Source organism: Salvelinus sp. IW2-2015, linkage group LG27 (assembly GCF_002910315.2).
Source record: "Salvelinus sp. IW2-2015 linkage group LG27, ASM291031v2, whole genome shotgun sequence".
Taxonomy (NCBI): Eukaryota; Metazoa; Chordata; class Actinopteri; order Salmoniformes; family Salmonidae; genus Salvelinus; species Salvelinus sp. IW2-2015.
This window is the reverse complement of record NC_036867.1, coordinates 30402695-30420899: the sequence shown is the minus strand read 5'-3', so window position 1 is coordinate 30420899 and position 18205 is coordinate 30402695.

Sequence of the window (18205 nt, the reverse complement as noted above, 5' to 3'; positions counted from 1 at the left end):
ACTAAGGAGCAGGACAGGCCTACCAAGATACTTCAAGCGTATCCCTGCTTCAGAGAACTGGATCATGTAAGCAAATGTATTCATTTTAAGTAGGCCTATTCTTCCTCAGCCTGGTTAACACCAGACTGAATCTCAAATGAGATACGATGTGGGAACTGAGCAGCGTTAGAAGCCATAGCAGGGACAGGGGTAAACTACTTCTGGCAAATGTAAAACAGTGCGCTTGCGAGAATTTGTTCTGGTGCTACGCCTCCAGCTAGATAGTGTAAGACTCTCTCTCTCTCTGTCTGTCTCTCTCTCTCTTTGTCTGTCTGTCTGTCTGTGTGTGTGTGTGTGTCAGGTTATGGATGAACTCCGGCGGATCCTCGATCGCGGGAACTCCCGCTTCATACCTGAACCGAAGACCCACTGAGGGACCTTTTACAGCAAGGCACAGTTTTATGGAGTGTTCAAAAAGGTCATGAAGCCACCGCTGCTGGACAAAGGTAATTACTGGCTCTGTTGACAATGGAGAATCCCATGAAAGTATTCATGTTTGTTTATCTGGCTGCAGTAAATCAAATGAGACTATTTGTGTTTTTTAACAGTGAAACACTCAATCGCCATGATGAAGGCTTTGCCAGACATGTTCCCATCACCTGTGTCTCCACTCAAGAAATGAGGACATGCAAGTGAGGCTATGCTTCACATCCTTGAGGTAAGAAATGTGTACATGTATTAGAATTCTCATATTACTTGATCATAACATACAAAGAGTGTGAATTGTTTTTGTGGGGCATATTTGTTTTTCTCTTTGTGTTTGTGTCAGTCTGCAGAAGACCCCAACAACTTTCTTCAGGGGAGACCACTCTTCAGCCCATCTGCATACTGGCTATTGGAACATGCCTGTGCTGACCTTCCCAAAAGAGGACATCTATGCCAGCGTGACGTATCCTCTGGCGTGTTATTATGCCTTTCACCTCACATATCCTAAGTGCATTGCGACACTCCTCTCTGTGCTGCAGACAGAAGCCCTCTCGGACGCCATCCACGACCGGGACATGACTTCTTCATATAAAAAGGCTATGGCCGAGTGGAAAAAGTTCATTACTGACTAGGGTTGCACGATACAATGTTTTCATTTCCAGTCCCGATAACAGAACTGTGTGTATCGACCGATCCGAGAACCGATCCGATAACCTTTAATAAATAGGCAGGGCGTTTGTTGTTTATTATAAGAAGGTTTAAAGCACTGTCACATTTGTTATCTTGACATAGGTCTTACATTTTCATTTTCACCTTGACCACCAATGACCTTTGTTGTTGTTGTTTTTGCATCCTTTGTTCTGCCCATGTCACATTCGTTGATGGAAGAATCAGACCAAGGTGCAGCATGGTAAGCGTACATCATTTTATTTGATGAACACGAAAAAACAATAAACTACAACTGAACGTGAAGCTACATGCAGTACAGAAAGTAACTACACACAAACAAGATCCCACAAACTAAAAGGTGGAAAAAGGGCTGCCTAAGCATAATCCCCAATCAGAGACAACGATAGACTGATTGGGAACCATACCCGGCCAACAAAGAAGAAGAAAAACTAGAATTCCCACCCAAATCACACCCTGACCTAACCAAATAGAGAAATAAAAAAGGCTCTCTAAGGTCAGGGCGTGACAGCCCATATGCAGCCGCTGGAGTCCTCAATAAGGAAGTGAAAAGAAATTAGATTAATTCTTTCTTTAAGCAAGACAATCTCATTTCTAATAGTAGTACAAGTACATTTATCTTAGTCAGGATTACTTATTTTAAGCACAATATGGTATTTTTCTGTAAATTCCAGGGTATATAGCCTTATTTCAAGATGATTCCAATAGCATTGGATGCAAAATTTAAGCACATTTTCCTACATATTAAATATTTTCTTTGTATTCAGACAAATGTATTTGTTTTTTGTCTGGCCGCACTAGTTAAGATTTTTGTGCTCTTTGAGACTAGATATTTATATTTTATTTTGACTTATTTTAAGTAATATTTCCCCAATTTTATAGCTTTTTTTTCTTGTTTTTGAGAGCTGACTTTTTGCTGTGCATCGTCGGGGCTCCAGTGAAGAGGGTCAAAAGCTTCAAGTTCCTCGGCATGCACGTCACTGACAACCTGAAATGGTCCCTTCACACAGACAGCATGGAGAAGAAGGCACAACAGTCTCTTCAACTTCCGAAGGCTGAAGAAATTGAGAGCATCCTGTCGGGCTGTATCCGTATCACCCTCTGGTACAGCAATTGCACCGCCCGGTGTCACAGGGAGGCCAAAAAGATCATCAAAGACCTCACGGAACATTCAAGAACTTGTAAAGTTTCTTCAAGTGCAGTCGCAAAAACCATCAAGCGCTATGATGAAACTTGCTCTCATGAGGACCGCCACAGGAAAGGAAGACCCAGAGTTACCTCTGCTGCAGAGAATACGTTAATTAGAGTTACCAGCCTCAGAAATTGCAGCCCAAATAAATGCTTCACAGAGTTCAAGTAACAGACACATCTCAACATCGACTGTTCAGAGGAGACTACGTGAATCAGACCTCCATGGTCGAATTGCTGCAAAGAAACCACTTCAAAAGGACACCAACAAGAAAAGGAGACTTGCTTGGGCCAAGAAACACGAACAATGACATTAGACCGATGGAAATCTGTCCTTTGGTCTGATGAGTCCAAATTTGAGATTTTTGGTTTGAACAAGAAGGAGAGTGATGGAGTGCTGCATCAGATGATGAGATGGTTTGGGATGAGTTGAACTGCAGAGTGAAGGAAAAGGAGCCAACAAGTGCTCAGCATTTGTGGGAACTCCTTCAAGACTGATGGGAAAGCATTCCAGGTGAAGCTGGTTGAGAGAATGCCAAGAGTGTGCAAAGCTGTCATCAAGGCAAAGGGTAGCTACTTTGAAGAATCTGAAATTTAACACTTTATAATATAACACTTTTTTGGTTACTACATGATTCCATGTGTGTTATTTAATAGTTTTGATGTCTTCACTATTATTCCACAATGTAGAAAATAGTAAAAAATAAAGAAAAACCCTTGAATGAGTAGGTGTGTCCAAACATTTGCCTGGTACTGTATATAAATGCATATTCCAGTCTCTGACATTGCTAGTTCTGATATTTCTTAATTTCTATTTATTTTCTGGATTATGTGAGTATTGTTTCTTAATGCTAGGTATTACTGCATGGTTGGAGCTAGAAACACAAGCATTTTGCTGCACCTGCGATAACATCTGCAAATCTATGTACACAACCAATAAAATTTGATTTGAGCGCCAACATGTGAAGTATGATGTCATATCATAGCTGACACCCCACTTTTTCTGCAGACATATTTGAATCTTTATTCAGAGTAGATATTTAACAGAATTTTTGGAAAATGTGGCTACGTAAAAAACTGAGGGAGATTTTGCTCTCATTCGTTTGCCAAGCTTTGCATCTGCGCTGTTCCTCAAGTAAATGTGTTAAGTAAAATTGTTAAAGTAGACTTCTGCATACTGTATACAGTGCCTTCAGAAAGTATTCAAACCCCTGGACTTTTTCCACATTTTGTTTTGTTACAGCCTGAATTTAAAATTGATCAAATTTAGATTTTATGTCAATGGCCTACACACAATACCGCATAATGTCTAAGTGGAAATATGTTTTTACATATTTTTACAAATTAATTAAAAATGAAAGCTGAAATGTCTTGAGTCAATAAGTATTTAACCCCTTTGTTATGGCAAGCCTAAATAAGTTCAGGAGTAAAAATGTGTTTAACAAGTCACATAATAAGTTGCATGGACTCACTGTGTGTCACGCCCTGACTTTAGTTATATTTGTTTTCTTTATTTTTGGGTTAGGTCAGGGTGTGACAAGGGTGGTTTGTTTAGTTTTTGTATTGTCTAGGGGTTTTTGTCTTGTCTAGGGTTTTTGTTTATCTATGGGGATTTTGTATGGTCTAGGGGTATGTAGGTTTATGGTGGCCTGAATTGGTTCCCAATCAGAGACAGCTGTTTCTCGTTGTCTCTGATTGGGGAGCCTATTTAGGTTGCCATTTTCCATGTTGGTTTTGTGGGTAGTTGTTTTCTGTTTTGTGTTGCTGCACCTTACAGGACTATTTTGTTGTACTCTCGTTGTTATTTTGTTTAGTGTTTCTGTTCTAATAAAAATAACATGAACACTTACCACGCTGCGCTTTGGTCCGATGACTACTCTTCATCCGAAGACGAATATCATTACGGACGCCTGTATCTTTGTAGTGATTAGGTATATTGATACATCATCTACAGTGTAATTAATAACTTGACCATGCCCAAAGGGATGTGCAATGTCTGCTTTTAAWTTTTTTTACCCATCTACCAATAGGTGCCCTTCTTTGTGAGGCATTGGACAACTTCCCTGGTCTTTGTCCTTAAATCTGTGGTTGAAATTCACTGCTTGGCTGAGGGACCTTACAGAAAATTGTATGTGTCAGAGCTGAGGTAGTCATTCAAAAATCCAGTTTAACACCATTTTGGCACACAGTGTTCCTAACTCAGTTGCTGGAGAAGAAAAATGCTCAACATGAGCCCAATGGTGACTTTAAAACAGTTACTGAGTTTAATGGCCGTGATAGGAGAAAACCGAGGATGGATCAACAACATTGTAGTTACTCCACAATACTAACTCAAATGACTGAGTGAAAAGAAGGAATCCTGTACACAACAAAAATATTCAAAAACATTATTCCTGTTTGCAATAAGGCACTAAAGTAAAATTGCTAAAAATGTGGCAAAGAAATTAACTTTATGTCCTGAATACAAAACATTATGTTTCGGGCAAATCCAACACAACACGTCACTGAGTACCACTCTTCATATTTTCAAGCATGGCGGTGGCTGCATCATGTTATGGGTATGCCCATGTTATGGGTATGCCTGTTGTCGGCAAGGACTAGGGATTTTTTMGGGATAAAAATAAATGGAATAGAACTAAGCACAGGCTAAATTTGTGAGGAAAAGCTGGTTCAGTCTGCTTTCCAACAGACACTGGGAGACAAATTCACCTTTCAGCAGGACAACAACCTAAAACACAAGTCCAATATACACTGGAGTTGCTTACCAAGGTGACTTTGAATGTTCCCGAGTGGTCTAGTTACAGCTTTGACTTAAATTGGCTTGAAAATCTATGGTAAGACTTGAAAATGGCTGTCTAGCAATGATCAACAACCAACTTGACAGACCTTGAAGAATTTAAAAAAATAATAATGTGCAAATATTGTACCATCAAGGTGTGCAACACACTTAGAGAATTACCCAAAAAGAGTCACAGCTGTAATCGCTGCCAAAGGTTATTCTAGCATGTATTGATTCAGGAGAGTAAATAAGATGTTTCTGTATTTCATTTTCAATTTTCCAACATTTCTAAAAGCATGTTTATACTTTGCCATTATGGGGTATTGTGTGTAGATGTCAAAGGGAGCAATACTTTTAAACTTTGCAATCAATGGTTTTTGTATGGCTTACGTTTTAAAGTGAAAAATGGAGTCTCAACTTCACTCTGTTACCATGGAGACTGTAGCATTTATACAACTGACAACATCTGAACCAGTCCAGCAGAAATTACTCAAGATTTTTTATGATGGTTAATATTTTTTAACTTTATGTTAGCCAGCTACCGACCTCATACCTGCTGTTGTGAAGTACCACAACAGAGGGTATAGGAAACCTTGGTCCTGGAGTTCCACGGTTAATTCATTTTTTTTTACAGTTCACCTCTAGACCTGGGAGGCCAGGTAGGTATATTCAATTCAATACAACTGCATTTATCCCTCCAGGGGCAATTAAAAAAGGCAAGCCAGTTACAAGTACAGTATCACAATCAACACCACACCCTCCAAATAAAAAATACAACACAAAATAACTAATTCCCCAATACAATACATTCCCCCCAAACAATACATAATACACAATACAATAACGTATTCATTGGTGGAATTCAGCCTGGTTGGAACTAAATACTGCTGTATACTAAATACTGCTGTGGTACGCTAGGACCAGGGTTGCCTATAGGCAAATTAGAGGCAAATCGTCTAAAATGTGTGCCGCAACTGTTTGCCAGAAACCTGTTTTTTGGTAAGGGTACCTCTGCACTACAGCATACATCAAGTTAATTTGACATGATGTCTTAAACTGCTCCTCTGATGTCATATCCATTTACAGGAAGTCCCTGTCTTTTGTGGAAAACAGAATCCAAAGAGACCACTAGAGTTGTCCTGCTAAGTGCATTGGCATTGTGCTAATGGACTCTATCTCTGTCATATATTCATTCATACTATCTAAATGGGTTTTGTTTAAAAAGGAAAAAAACAAGGCAGGGGCTGATTTAATTCCATGCTCGAAAAAATACAAAAGGTTCCAGTGCAATAAAGTGAAAAACAAAAAGAGAACATTCATTTCAGAGTCTATGCCATCTTCCGTACAATCACCGATTATGGCATAGAAGCATAGAAGCAGAAACAATTCTCTATCTTTTGTTCAGTACTTTATTGCACTTTATTGCACTGGCACTATTGCACTGGCACTTTTTGTATTCTTTCGGGCATGACATTAAATTAAGAATATTCTTTGCCATCTCTGCCTCCTTGGTTTTTCCTTTTTATGGTTTGAATGCAAGTACAGTGCATTCGGAAAGTATTCAGATCCCGTGACTTTTTCCACATTAAAAAATATATATATTTTAGAACAAGGCTTTAACGTAACAAAATGTGGAAAAAGTCAAGGCGTCTGAACACTTCCCGAATGCACTGTACATTCTGAACTATATAGTACTTACAGTACTGTACGCATCAGCCACCTATCATCTAAGCCTGGGCGCAGACCCTCATACTGTTTCTCCCTGATGGTCTGGTTTCCCATATAAGTGTTTGGGACAATTTGTACAAGTAGATGCTATGTACTATCTAGTATCAATGTTTGTTATCAACACAGTTGTAATGAGTATGATGGGAGAGAGTCTATTCAGTACAGGACCACAGGAGGAGGCAGGTAGCATGGTCGAGGGACAGGCAGAAGGTCATACACAGGGAATCCAAAAATGCAAAGTACAGGCAGGGAATAGGCAAGTGAGGATGGCCAAAAACTAGGATACACGGGAGGACTAATAAGGAAATAAACAGAGCTCTGGCTAGAATGTGGACAAAAATCAAACAATACCTCACAATGATGGGGTGCAAGGAACTGAACTAAATAGTGTGTGTAAATGACATACAGGTGTGTGAACAGGTGATCAGAATTCAGGTGATTGGGATCTGGAGAGTGAGCTGCGTTCAGAGGATCTATGTGTTTGAGAGTGTGAGCTGGAAAGTGGGCTGGAAAGTGAGCTGCGTTCAGGGGATKTATGTGRTTGAGAGTGAGTTGGAWGCAGACGTTACAACAGTATACAAAAATGTATGAATAAAATACAAATTTCATGCAAGAACCACGTAAAATTAAATCAAGAACAAGTTGGAAAGAATGCTCAAGATATTTTCTCCTCACGAAAAGTAATTTACCCAGAACAAATCAAACACAAAAAGTATCACGACAGAATGCTCAATAGAGCAGTAACATTACATTCTGAGGACACCACAGAAAAGGCTCATGTGATTCCGTTGAAAGCAGTGATTACCCATTATTCAAAAGAAAACATAAAAAAATGTCACATGCTGGCTCAGCATATGGGACCTTGTAGTACTCTGTAGGTCATTCAATTAGTCCCTTCACGGCACCAACTACCCTACATTCGTACTCAGAGTTATTTGTACACCTGTGAAGACTCTTGCAACTTCCTAGCCACCCGAAAGATCTAAAGTATTTTATCTGTCTTGACTCAAAAGCAGCGTTATTGTTATGCTGGTGAATGAGGACCCAAAAGCGACTTAAAGAAACAGAGTCTTTATTCCAGTCTAAAACAAACAATGATACTCCTGGATATTATCATAGGTAAATCCAAAACAGGAAACTGAAATCCTCTCGTCAGTAGAGAGGAACGACTGGAGACGCGACCACAGACTGCAGGTCGCTTCAGGAAGGCACAGGCCGTAGCTGACATAGACACCTGCTCACACGCAGCATCTGAAGAAGGCAAAAACACGACAGGGCGGAACAAGGACACAGAACAGCAAACATCAAACAAGAATCCGACAAGGACAGAAGCGGAAAACAGAGGGAGAAATAGGGACTCTAATCAGAGGGCAAAATAGGGGACAGGTGTGAAAGAGTAAATGAGGTCGTTAGGAGAATGAGAAACAGCTGGGAGCAGGAACGGAACGATAGAGAGAGAGAGCGAGAGAGGAGAGAGGGAGGGGAGAGAGAGGAATAGAAAGAGGGAAAGAACCTAATAAGACCAGCAGAGGGAAGCACAGGGACAAGACATGATGATCAATGACAAAACATGACAGTTATCTTGTGACTGTTTAATAATGTTAACACAGTGTCGTGTCTTTGGCTTTGCCGGATTAAGTGATGTGACATGCTATTCTATAAAATAGTTTCTCCGTAATTAATATTACCTGATTGAGCTAATCATGTAAATGTAATTAACTAGAGAGTCGGGGCACCACGAAAGAATATTTATAGAGCTGTTATCTTCCGAATAAACTCTTAAAGACCTAGTAATATTTTACATCAATAGCAGTCAATATTAATCGTCACCTTATTTCAGTCTCATCTGAAAGTTGTAAATTCTTGGTTATCTTCATGAACCCTGGCTAAAGTTGAATCAGGTTTAATTATTTATTTACTAAATACCTAACTAATCACACAGAATTACCTATACACAGAATGAATCATACCTTGATTACAAATTACGTCATAAAGGAAAACGTCCCTAGCGGGCGGAACAGATATGACAGCTGGTTACACAAAAGAAAAGGGGCAGGACGCAACTTAGGAAATGGCTGCCTAGTTTTTCGTACTGCAACTCGTTGGGTATTTCCCCCCCAATTCAAGTATTTACTCTGAGCATTATAATAACTTACGCAAAATGGAAAAGGGGAAAATAGAAAAGGTCGCGGAGCTACAACAACAGCCCGTAACAAGACAGCAGAAGATATAATCATCGATGAACCCGAAATGGCTAATGCTAGCGCAAATAAGATAGCAGCAGCAAAAGAACCCTCAAGAAAATAACTAAATGAGTTCAAGAAGAACATTAACCAGAAACTGGAAGAAAACAAATTAGAAACTTCACAGCATATCTACAAGAATGGGGACGCAGAACAGCGCATTGGGGAACGGGACACATGGAACTTCGCAGTCAAGGAAATACTTCAACAGTCACTGAAAAGCCAACACGCACTACAGGCAAAAGTGACAGAACTCGAAGGTTTCTCACGTCGAAACAACATTAGACTTTATAACGTAGTAGAGGGCGCAGAAAAAGACAACTTCGTGGAGGGTCTATTCAAGGACATACTTGAAGACGACACGGACCTGGGAATCGAGAGAGCACACCGAGCTCTGGCCTCAAAACCCCCAGCGGCGCCCACCAAGATCCATAGTAGTACGGTTCCTAAAATTCTCAGTCAAAGAGAAAGTTTTACATGCTACCTGGAAAAAGCCTGTTAACTTCAAGGCCAACAAGTGTTCTTTCATCATGACTACGCAGGAGAGATACTGAAAAGAAGGAAAGAATACACCCCCATTAAGAAAGCACTTAAAGAGAAGGGTATTCGCTTCCAAACACCATACCCGGCAAAAATGCGGGTATTTCTGAAAAATGGCCCGGTTACATACGAGCATGCAGACGAGGCGGCTGAGGACCTAAGTCAAGGGGCTTCCCAGTGGAGTATACCGCCAGGAGAAAGGCGACGTCACCACGGAAAGACTCGAGCAGGCTCTCCCATGGATCGTTGTCGACAAGCAGGGTCATGGAGAAAGAGGAAACCATCTCGGCGAGAGGACGTTCACATCCGAGAGAGACTCAGGCATTTCCAACGGGGAGATGTAAGACACTGAATCGGATTTAACAGAATTAATAGTTACCGCAGCTGTTAAGACTTTGGGTTGTTACAGTTGACATTGCAATAGATAAAAATCTCCCCTATTTTCCCCAATGCTGAACAAGGGTGAGTAGCCAAAAGCATGTGTTCTTTATGAACACATTAAGTAGCATCACATTAATAACATATATATTAGCTAAGGATTAATGACACATTGACAATGGGGCGACAGAAGGGCATATCAAGGGAGGATTCATGATATGCACGCATGACCGATATAGTTTTAACTTGTAATTAACCAATGTGTATAAGCGACGAAATAGGCGCCCTTATTATTTTCGGTTCCACCAGGTCTTGTTTGTGACTACGTCACGTATTTTCATATCTTGAGCGAGGGGCCCATCCTGCGGACAGGCTCATCCCTCAACCCCCAGAGGCAAGAGACAGTCCTCTTGACATGGGAGTCCAAATACCAAAGTATTTTCCACTTTGGTTTACTTTATTATCGTTCTTGATTTTTTGTTCATTTTTAGGTTCATGATAAAAGCAGTCAGATATGGTGCACAGTTTTTTTTTTTTTATATCGATGCATCATCGGGAATGTAAGGTCATAAGTCTCAATGTAAACGGACTGGGGAGTGCCATCAAGAGAAGTATGGTAATAGCAAAGATGAAACGGGAGAGAGTTGACATATTATTCTGGCAGGAAACTCACTTATCCACACCTGAACACGAGAAACTCAAGAAAATGGGATATAGGAACACTTTTTTTTTCTTCTTACAAAATGGGTAGAAGGGGAGTTGCAATCTTGATCCCAAATTCAGTTAATTTTGAGTTTGTCAGAAATAAAAGACAAGGAGGGCAGATTTATACTTGTTAAATGTAAACTGGATAACAAGGAAGTTACATTATTTAATGTATACGCACCCCCAGGGAGTGACATGGTCTTCTACGGGAAGGTGTTTGATTTAATTGCCACAGAAACCACTGGCACTCTTATCTGTGGAGGGGATTTCAACACAATTCTAAACTCAAAATTGGACAGCACAAATCAAAATAGGAAAATGAGCTTAGTTGCCAAAAAGATCAATAGGATACTGCAGGATCTAGGACTGCTCGATGTATGGCGTGACACCCACAAGACCGATAAGGAATATACTTTTTACTCAGCCCGCCACACTGAATACTCCAGGTTAGACTACTTTTTTTTATGTACAGTGCAGATAGACACAGGCTTAAGGATTGTAGGATCGGGCAGAGCGACTTATCAGATCATAATGGAGTTTACCTCACTCTACACCTTGATAGCAAACCAAAAAATACTATATGGAGACTTAATACAAGCATGCTGAATGATCCAGCATTCAAGGAATCAATAAAGACAGAATTGAACATCTATCTGGAGAATAATGATAATGGGGAAGTATCTCCTGCTATATTGTGGGATGCAGCTAAGGCGGTTATTAGAGGAAAGATCATAGCCACATCATCTCTCAAGAAAAAGATTAAAGCACAGAAACTGCTGAAATTACAGGAAACCCTAAGAAACTTAGAACGATCTCATAGTCAATGCAAAGACCCTCTTATATTACGAGAGATTCAAAAGGTAAAACAGGAAATTGACCAGATTTATAGAGAAGAAGTAGAGAAAAAGCTTAGGTTCCTGAAACAACCCTATTATGAAGCAGGCTCAAAGGCAACCAAATTACTAGCATGGAGACTCAGGAAACAACAAGCACAGAATACCATTTCTAAAATAAAAGACCCCAAAACAAAAAAGATCACATGCAAATTAGATGAAATACAGAATGCATTTGAATCATATTACACAAATCTGTACAAGCAACCAGAGAAGGCAGATGCACAGACAATAGAGCACTTTTTGAACTCACTTGATCTCCCCTCAATTGGGACAGAGCAAAATGATAGACTAACTTTAGAAATATCCACCGAAGAAATTAATAAAGCAATATCTCAACAAAAAGTCAACAAGTCTCCAGGCACTGATGGCTTCCCTTCAGAATGGTTCAAGACCTTCAGAGAACAATTAGCACCTCTACTTAAGGCCTGTTTTAACTGGACTCTGAGGGAGGGGGGTCTCCCACCGTCATGGAGAGAGGCCATCATATCTGTAATCCCAAAAGAGGGTAAAGATAAGAAAGAATGCAGTTCATATAGACCTATCGCAATTCTTAACACAGATTATAAACTATATGCGTCAATAATAGCCAAAAGAATGGAGAACATAATCTCAGAATTGATTGACGGAGATCAAACTGGTTTCATACAAAATAGGCAGACACAGGACAATATAAGGAGAACACTACATGTCATAGACCACATTACTCAGAATAAGACAAGTGCAATATTAATCAGTCTAGATGCAGAAAAAGCATTTGATTCAGTGGGATGGGATTACCTATTCCAAGTTATGGAAAGATTTGGTTTCAACAAAGAAGTGATACAGTGCATCAAAACACTGTATTCATGTCCAACCGCTAGAATAAAGATAAATGGACATTTGACACGAACGATAAAATTAGAGCGAGGGGCAAGACAAGGCTATAATCTTTCACCCACGCTCTTCTCCTTGTACCTCTAAACATTAGCACAGGCAATAAGACAGGACCCAACCTTAGAGGGAATAACAATAAGAGACAGTGAACATAAGATATGCATGTATGCTGATGACGTTCTGTTATTCCTTAAAGACCCAGGCTCAAGCGTACCTAGATTGATGGATGTTCTACAAACATTTGGAACATATTCAGGGTATGTGCTTAACGTACACAAGACCCAAGCCCTAGTATATAAGTATACCCCACAGGAAGAGCTGAAGAGTAGGTATAACTTCACCTGGACCTCTTCATCCATTAAATATCTTGGAGTATACCTACCAAAAGATACACCCAAACTGTATTGCATGAATTACGATCACATCAACAAGAAAATATATGATGACCTAGACAGGTGGAACTCACTTCCCTTAGATCTTAGTAGTAGAATTGAAACAATCAAAATGAACATCCTGCCTAGGTTACTGTATTTGTTCCAATCACTGCCCATAGAAATCCCACCTAAACAGTTTAGGGAATGGGATAAACGGATATCAAGGTTTATCTGGAACAGTAAGAGACCAAGAACTAGATATACAACATTACAATTACCAAAAAACTGTGGGGGTATGGCCTTACCAAACCTAAAATATTATTATGTGTCAGCCCAATTGAGACCCCTGGTTTGTTGGTGCAATTCAGAATCCAAATCCAAATGGAAAGACATCGAGACTACTTTGACAGAGATACCCATACAGTCAGTTTTGGGAAATAAGGACATGGTAAAAGAAATATACAATTGACAAAATCAGTGGATTAACTTCTCTCTGAAGACATGGTTTAGGGTAGTTAAGCAAAATAATTTAGACAGAGAGATCAAACTGCTGAGTTGGCCCACATACGACCCCAGCTTCATCCCTGCAACTCAGGACAGCAGATTTAAACAATGGACGCAGAAAGGCATCACATCATTCAGTACAATTATAAGGAATGGGAACCTAGATAACTTCCAGGACCTAAGTAAAAAAAACATGGCTTGGATAAACAAGATTTTTACAGATACCTACAAGTCCGACACTATTTCTTAAGGGAGATAAAAGTGACTGACCCTCGAGCACCTCCGAAATTAATCCAAGTATTCACTAACGCATACAACTTGGGGAGTAACAAAAAAACGATTTCAAATCTCTACTTGGGTATTCAACCCTCAAAGAAACATTCTACAAACTATATTAAAAAGAAATGGGAGGAGGAACTTAACATTGAAATAACTGATGAAACATGGTTGAACATATTAGAGACTCAACAAAGCTCCACCAACTCAAGATCATGGAGAGAATTCTGTTGGAAGAATGTTATACGTTTCTTCATAACACCTAAACTGAAATCAAAACAGAAAAAATAATGGGATTTGACATAGAACAAACGTTCATTTCTTTGTACTTGGGTGAAATACCTGATAACTTAAGTACCTCTTGAAGGTCCTACTGGCAGCCAGTAAAAAGGCTATCACTAGGAAATGGCTACAAAAAGACCCTCCCACAGTGACACAATGGATAGACATTGTAGAAGAAATACACCACATGGAGCGTATGACCTTTGCTTTAAGAACTCAACAGGAGAGAGGTCAGGAATACTGGGAAAAATGGGTTTCGTACTTGGAAAAGGTCTAATTCAAAGATGCCAATGTAACTAATATGATGATATGATGATGAAGGTATGAAGTGCACTGTAATTGCCAGATCTTTTTTGTTCTTTTATTTTACTTTATTTGTACTTTCTTTGTGTTCCTACAATAAAAACAAAGTATAAAAAAGAAAAAAAGAAAAGGGGGCTGGGTTTGAGTGAAAGAGCGGGAAGACTGAGGAACAAAAGGGTGAAGCTGTGCTATCGTAAATACAGTATCTTATGCATTCTAAATTACCGCCCATTTGGAAAAGGTAAATGCAATAAATATTTACTCTGAGCTGCGCTTCGGTAGGTTGGTGGTAGATGGAAGGCCGTGTTGCCCAACCGAGTCCTTTGTCCTTTGAAGAATGTCTCTGCTGGTAAATTGGATGCGTTGTAGTAACATTGTTGTGTGGTAGACGGGATACTCTGTCTGTCCTATCCTAATTTACGTTTGCAGCTGCTGTTGCTAACTCCACGGCTAGGACGTATCACTTCTGTAGTGAATCAGAGTTCAAAGTTCATACCATTCGCAACCAAAGCTCATGCTGAGGTTGGCTTAGTTCTGTAGTTGACATGTTAGTCCTTTTTAACGTATGGACCGTCGTCCTCACATCCTCGGAACAGGAGGTTACATTTGCGCCAAGGGCTTATATAGTGGAGGGAGAAAAGGGGTGTGTTTCATAGTTTACAACCTATGTCTCTTCACGTGGGCGGACCACTGAGTCGGGCCTAATTCACTKATGAAAACCAAATTCTCACATTTTAGAAGCTAAAATCACATTTCATCCCATCACGAATAATTTCACATTCAAACATTTAAATCAACAACAATTCCATGTGAATCCGGTAACTCTGATGTGTAGAATTTCCACTGTAGTACAATTATATGTGTCAGGATTTCTAGAAGTAGTGGGTGGAGGAGTCAGGCGCAGAGAGCAGTGTAGTTTCATACGTGGATATTTATTCCCAAACAACAGAGTGTTGGTCAACGCCACACACACGGGCGCTAAAAGACCCAGTCCAAAAGAAACAGGACGAAACAGTCCGGGAAATAAAATCCACCAAAATATACACACACCAATAACAGAAAGACAAGCCTGCACAAAAGCCGGCGGGCCTACCGGGTTTAAATAGCCCAAAACCAAAACCCAAACAAGAAACAGGTGCACTAATCAGACCACACTAAATGAAACAGAAAAGGGGATCGGTGGCAGCTAGTAGGCCGGCGACGACGACCGCCGAGCGCCGCCCGAACAGGAAGAGGCACCATCTTTGGCGGGATTCGTGACATTATGTCAATCTATCATTGATGAGAATGTCTCAGATGACAAGCGAACTGACATCATATTCATTAAGTACCACCGCATATGTTCAATTGGTCGGATTACCAGAATAAAGTTCATTTCCCACCACCTTCTGATGTTACCAGAATCTCTATGTTAACCAAGGGGTTTTCAAATTTCCCACCAGTAGGGTAGAGAGAGGAAAAAGGGGGGAAGAGGTATTTATGACTGTCATAAACCTACCCCCAGGCCAACGTCATGACAACAGGGTGTTAACACAACTCAATGGTTACTATATATCCGGACTCACACTAAGACTTGTTGCATCCCAAATGGCACCCTGTTCTCTACATAGTGCACTACTTTTGACGAGTACCCATACAAATGGCACCCTATTCCCTACTTAGAGCACTATATTTGACCAGAATCCTATGGGCCCTGATCAAAAGTAGTGCACTATGAAGGGGAATAGGGTGCCATTTGAGATGCAAACCGTGTCCCTATTCCTAGTGCTGTTGGAGTCAGACAAGCCTCCCACTCCTCCACTTTATGCATACTTATGTAACCATCCTCTGATCACTGCATCCTGCCACAGGGACACCTGGTTGACATTACAGTTGCCCTGTAATGTGCTGTGAGCTTTAATAGGTGCTAATTTCTCCGAAATGAATAATGTAGCAATCATTATCCTGTGTGGCTCAATTGGTTGTGTGATCAATTCCAATTCCTGCATGGATCACATATACTGTAACTACAAAGTCTCTTGGGATAAAAACATATGCTAAATGGCATATGTTACTATTACTACTATCAGATTGCCAAATAGAGGCTGTGTGTTGTTCTAAAAGAGACATGTCCATCAGTTTGATTCAAAGTGAATGTATAAAATCCCCCAGTTTATATATAGAGTTAGTGAACTCATTACGTCATTCTGTGATAAACTCAGAGTAATAACGTGCCCGTGCACGTCGATGCAGCGAGGACGTCTTTCATCTGACTGATCTTTCATCTCATAGAGCCCTAATCCCACCTCTGCCATCGGTTAGCCCCTATAGCTGACAAGAAGAGGGCTTCCTGGGTCTCCTTCCTGTTTTGCTCCTCTGATGGGATGCTTGGTAGCTCTCTGTTCTCACGTCAGAATATGCTAGAGCATGTTTGACAGCTTTTTTTTGCCAGGAATGAAATTTCAAGGTGTCACGTGTGACCTCCAATTGTTCGTTTCCCGCTATATATTTGACACATTATGCCTGAAGCTCTGTGTTAAAAAAGCATTTTACGTGGTCATAAGAATTTTATAACAGTTTTCTAAAATATGATTACTAAGTTAACTTCCAACTGTATATTTGACACACTAAAATACTCTTAAAAAAGGCTATTATTTAGTCATGAGAATGTTATAAAGTACATTTCCAACTGTTTATTTGACCCACTATGTTCAAAACACTGTGAAAAAGCCTATCTCTTAGTCCTACTAAGCATGTTACAACTGACAGCTTTGCATAGTATGATTACAGTTTCGTGTTTGCTGATCCCATTCACGCTCCAAGCTCGCCTGAAAGGTCAGCTGAACGTCATGTAGAAGGGCAAAATCATTGTAAAGGAGACTGAGCCTACAGACTGGGTCAATGCACTGGTCGTAGTGGAAAAGCCGCACACTGGAGAACTGAGGGTATGCCTAGACCCACAAGACCTGAACAAGGCAATCCAGAGACCACACTACCCACTCCCGACGTTGGATGACGTCACACCAAAGCTGACTGGAGCACAGTACTTCAGCGTCCTCGATGCYAGGTCAGGTTACTGGGCGATTAAGCTAATAGAAGAATCTTCCAAGTTAACCACATTCAACACTGTAGTTGGCCGATGCAGGTTCCTGAGGCTCCCCTTTGGCCATATCTCAGCGCAAGACGAGTTTCAGAGGAGGAACGATGAGACATACGAAGGCCTCAATGAAGTATCAGTAATCGTCAACGACATCCTGGTGTATGGCCATACCAAGGCTGAACACGACGCCAACCTAAGAGCCATGCTGGAGAGAACCAGAGAGAGGGGGTGAAGCTCAACCCAACCCAGAGAAAAGCATAATTTGTGTACCAGAGGTGAGGTATTTTGGACACATGCTGATGGCATGAATGGCATGATGGCATGAAACCTGATCGGGAGAAGGTGAAGGCGATCAAGGAGATGGAGCCGTCGAGGAACAAGGCTGAGCTGGAGACCATTCTGGGGATGATCAAATACCTCACCAGGTCTGCTCCCAGACTGTCAGAGGTAAACGCACCACTACGTCAGCTCCTGAAACAGAGCAGTGAGTTTGTGTGGGACACAATTCATTGCGCTGCGTTCCAGCAGATGAAAGAGCTCATCACACAAGGCCCTGCACTCACCTACTTTGATCCCCACAAGGAGTTGCAGCTCCAAGTTGGATCCAAAAGTGGATTAGGAGCAGTCCTCCTACAAGAAGAAAAGCCAATTGCATGTGCTTTATAATGATCAAACCAGACAGAGGAAAACTAAGCCCAAATTGAGAAATAACTCTATCCACCCTGTCCAGAAAGTCAATCATGTACAACAACAACACACTGAGTGAGGGCATGGATACACAAGTACACACAGTTATCAACAATGTGCCCGGAGAGTGACAGCAAACTAACTGAAATCAGAAAAGCTACAGCACAAGACAAGCAACTTTCCATACTGAAACAGTCCATTCAGGCATGTTGGCCCGA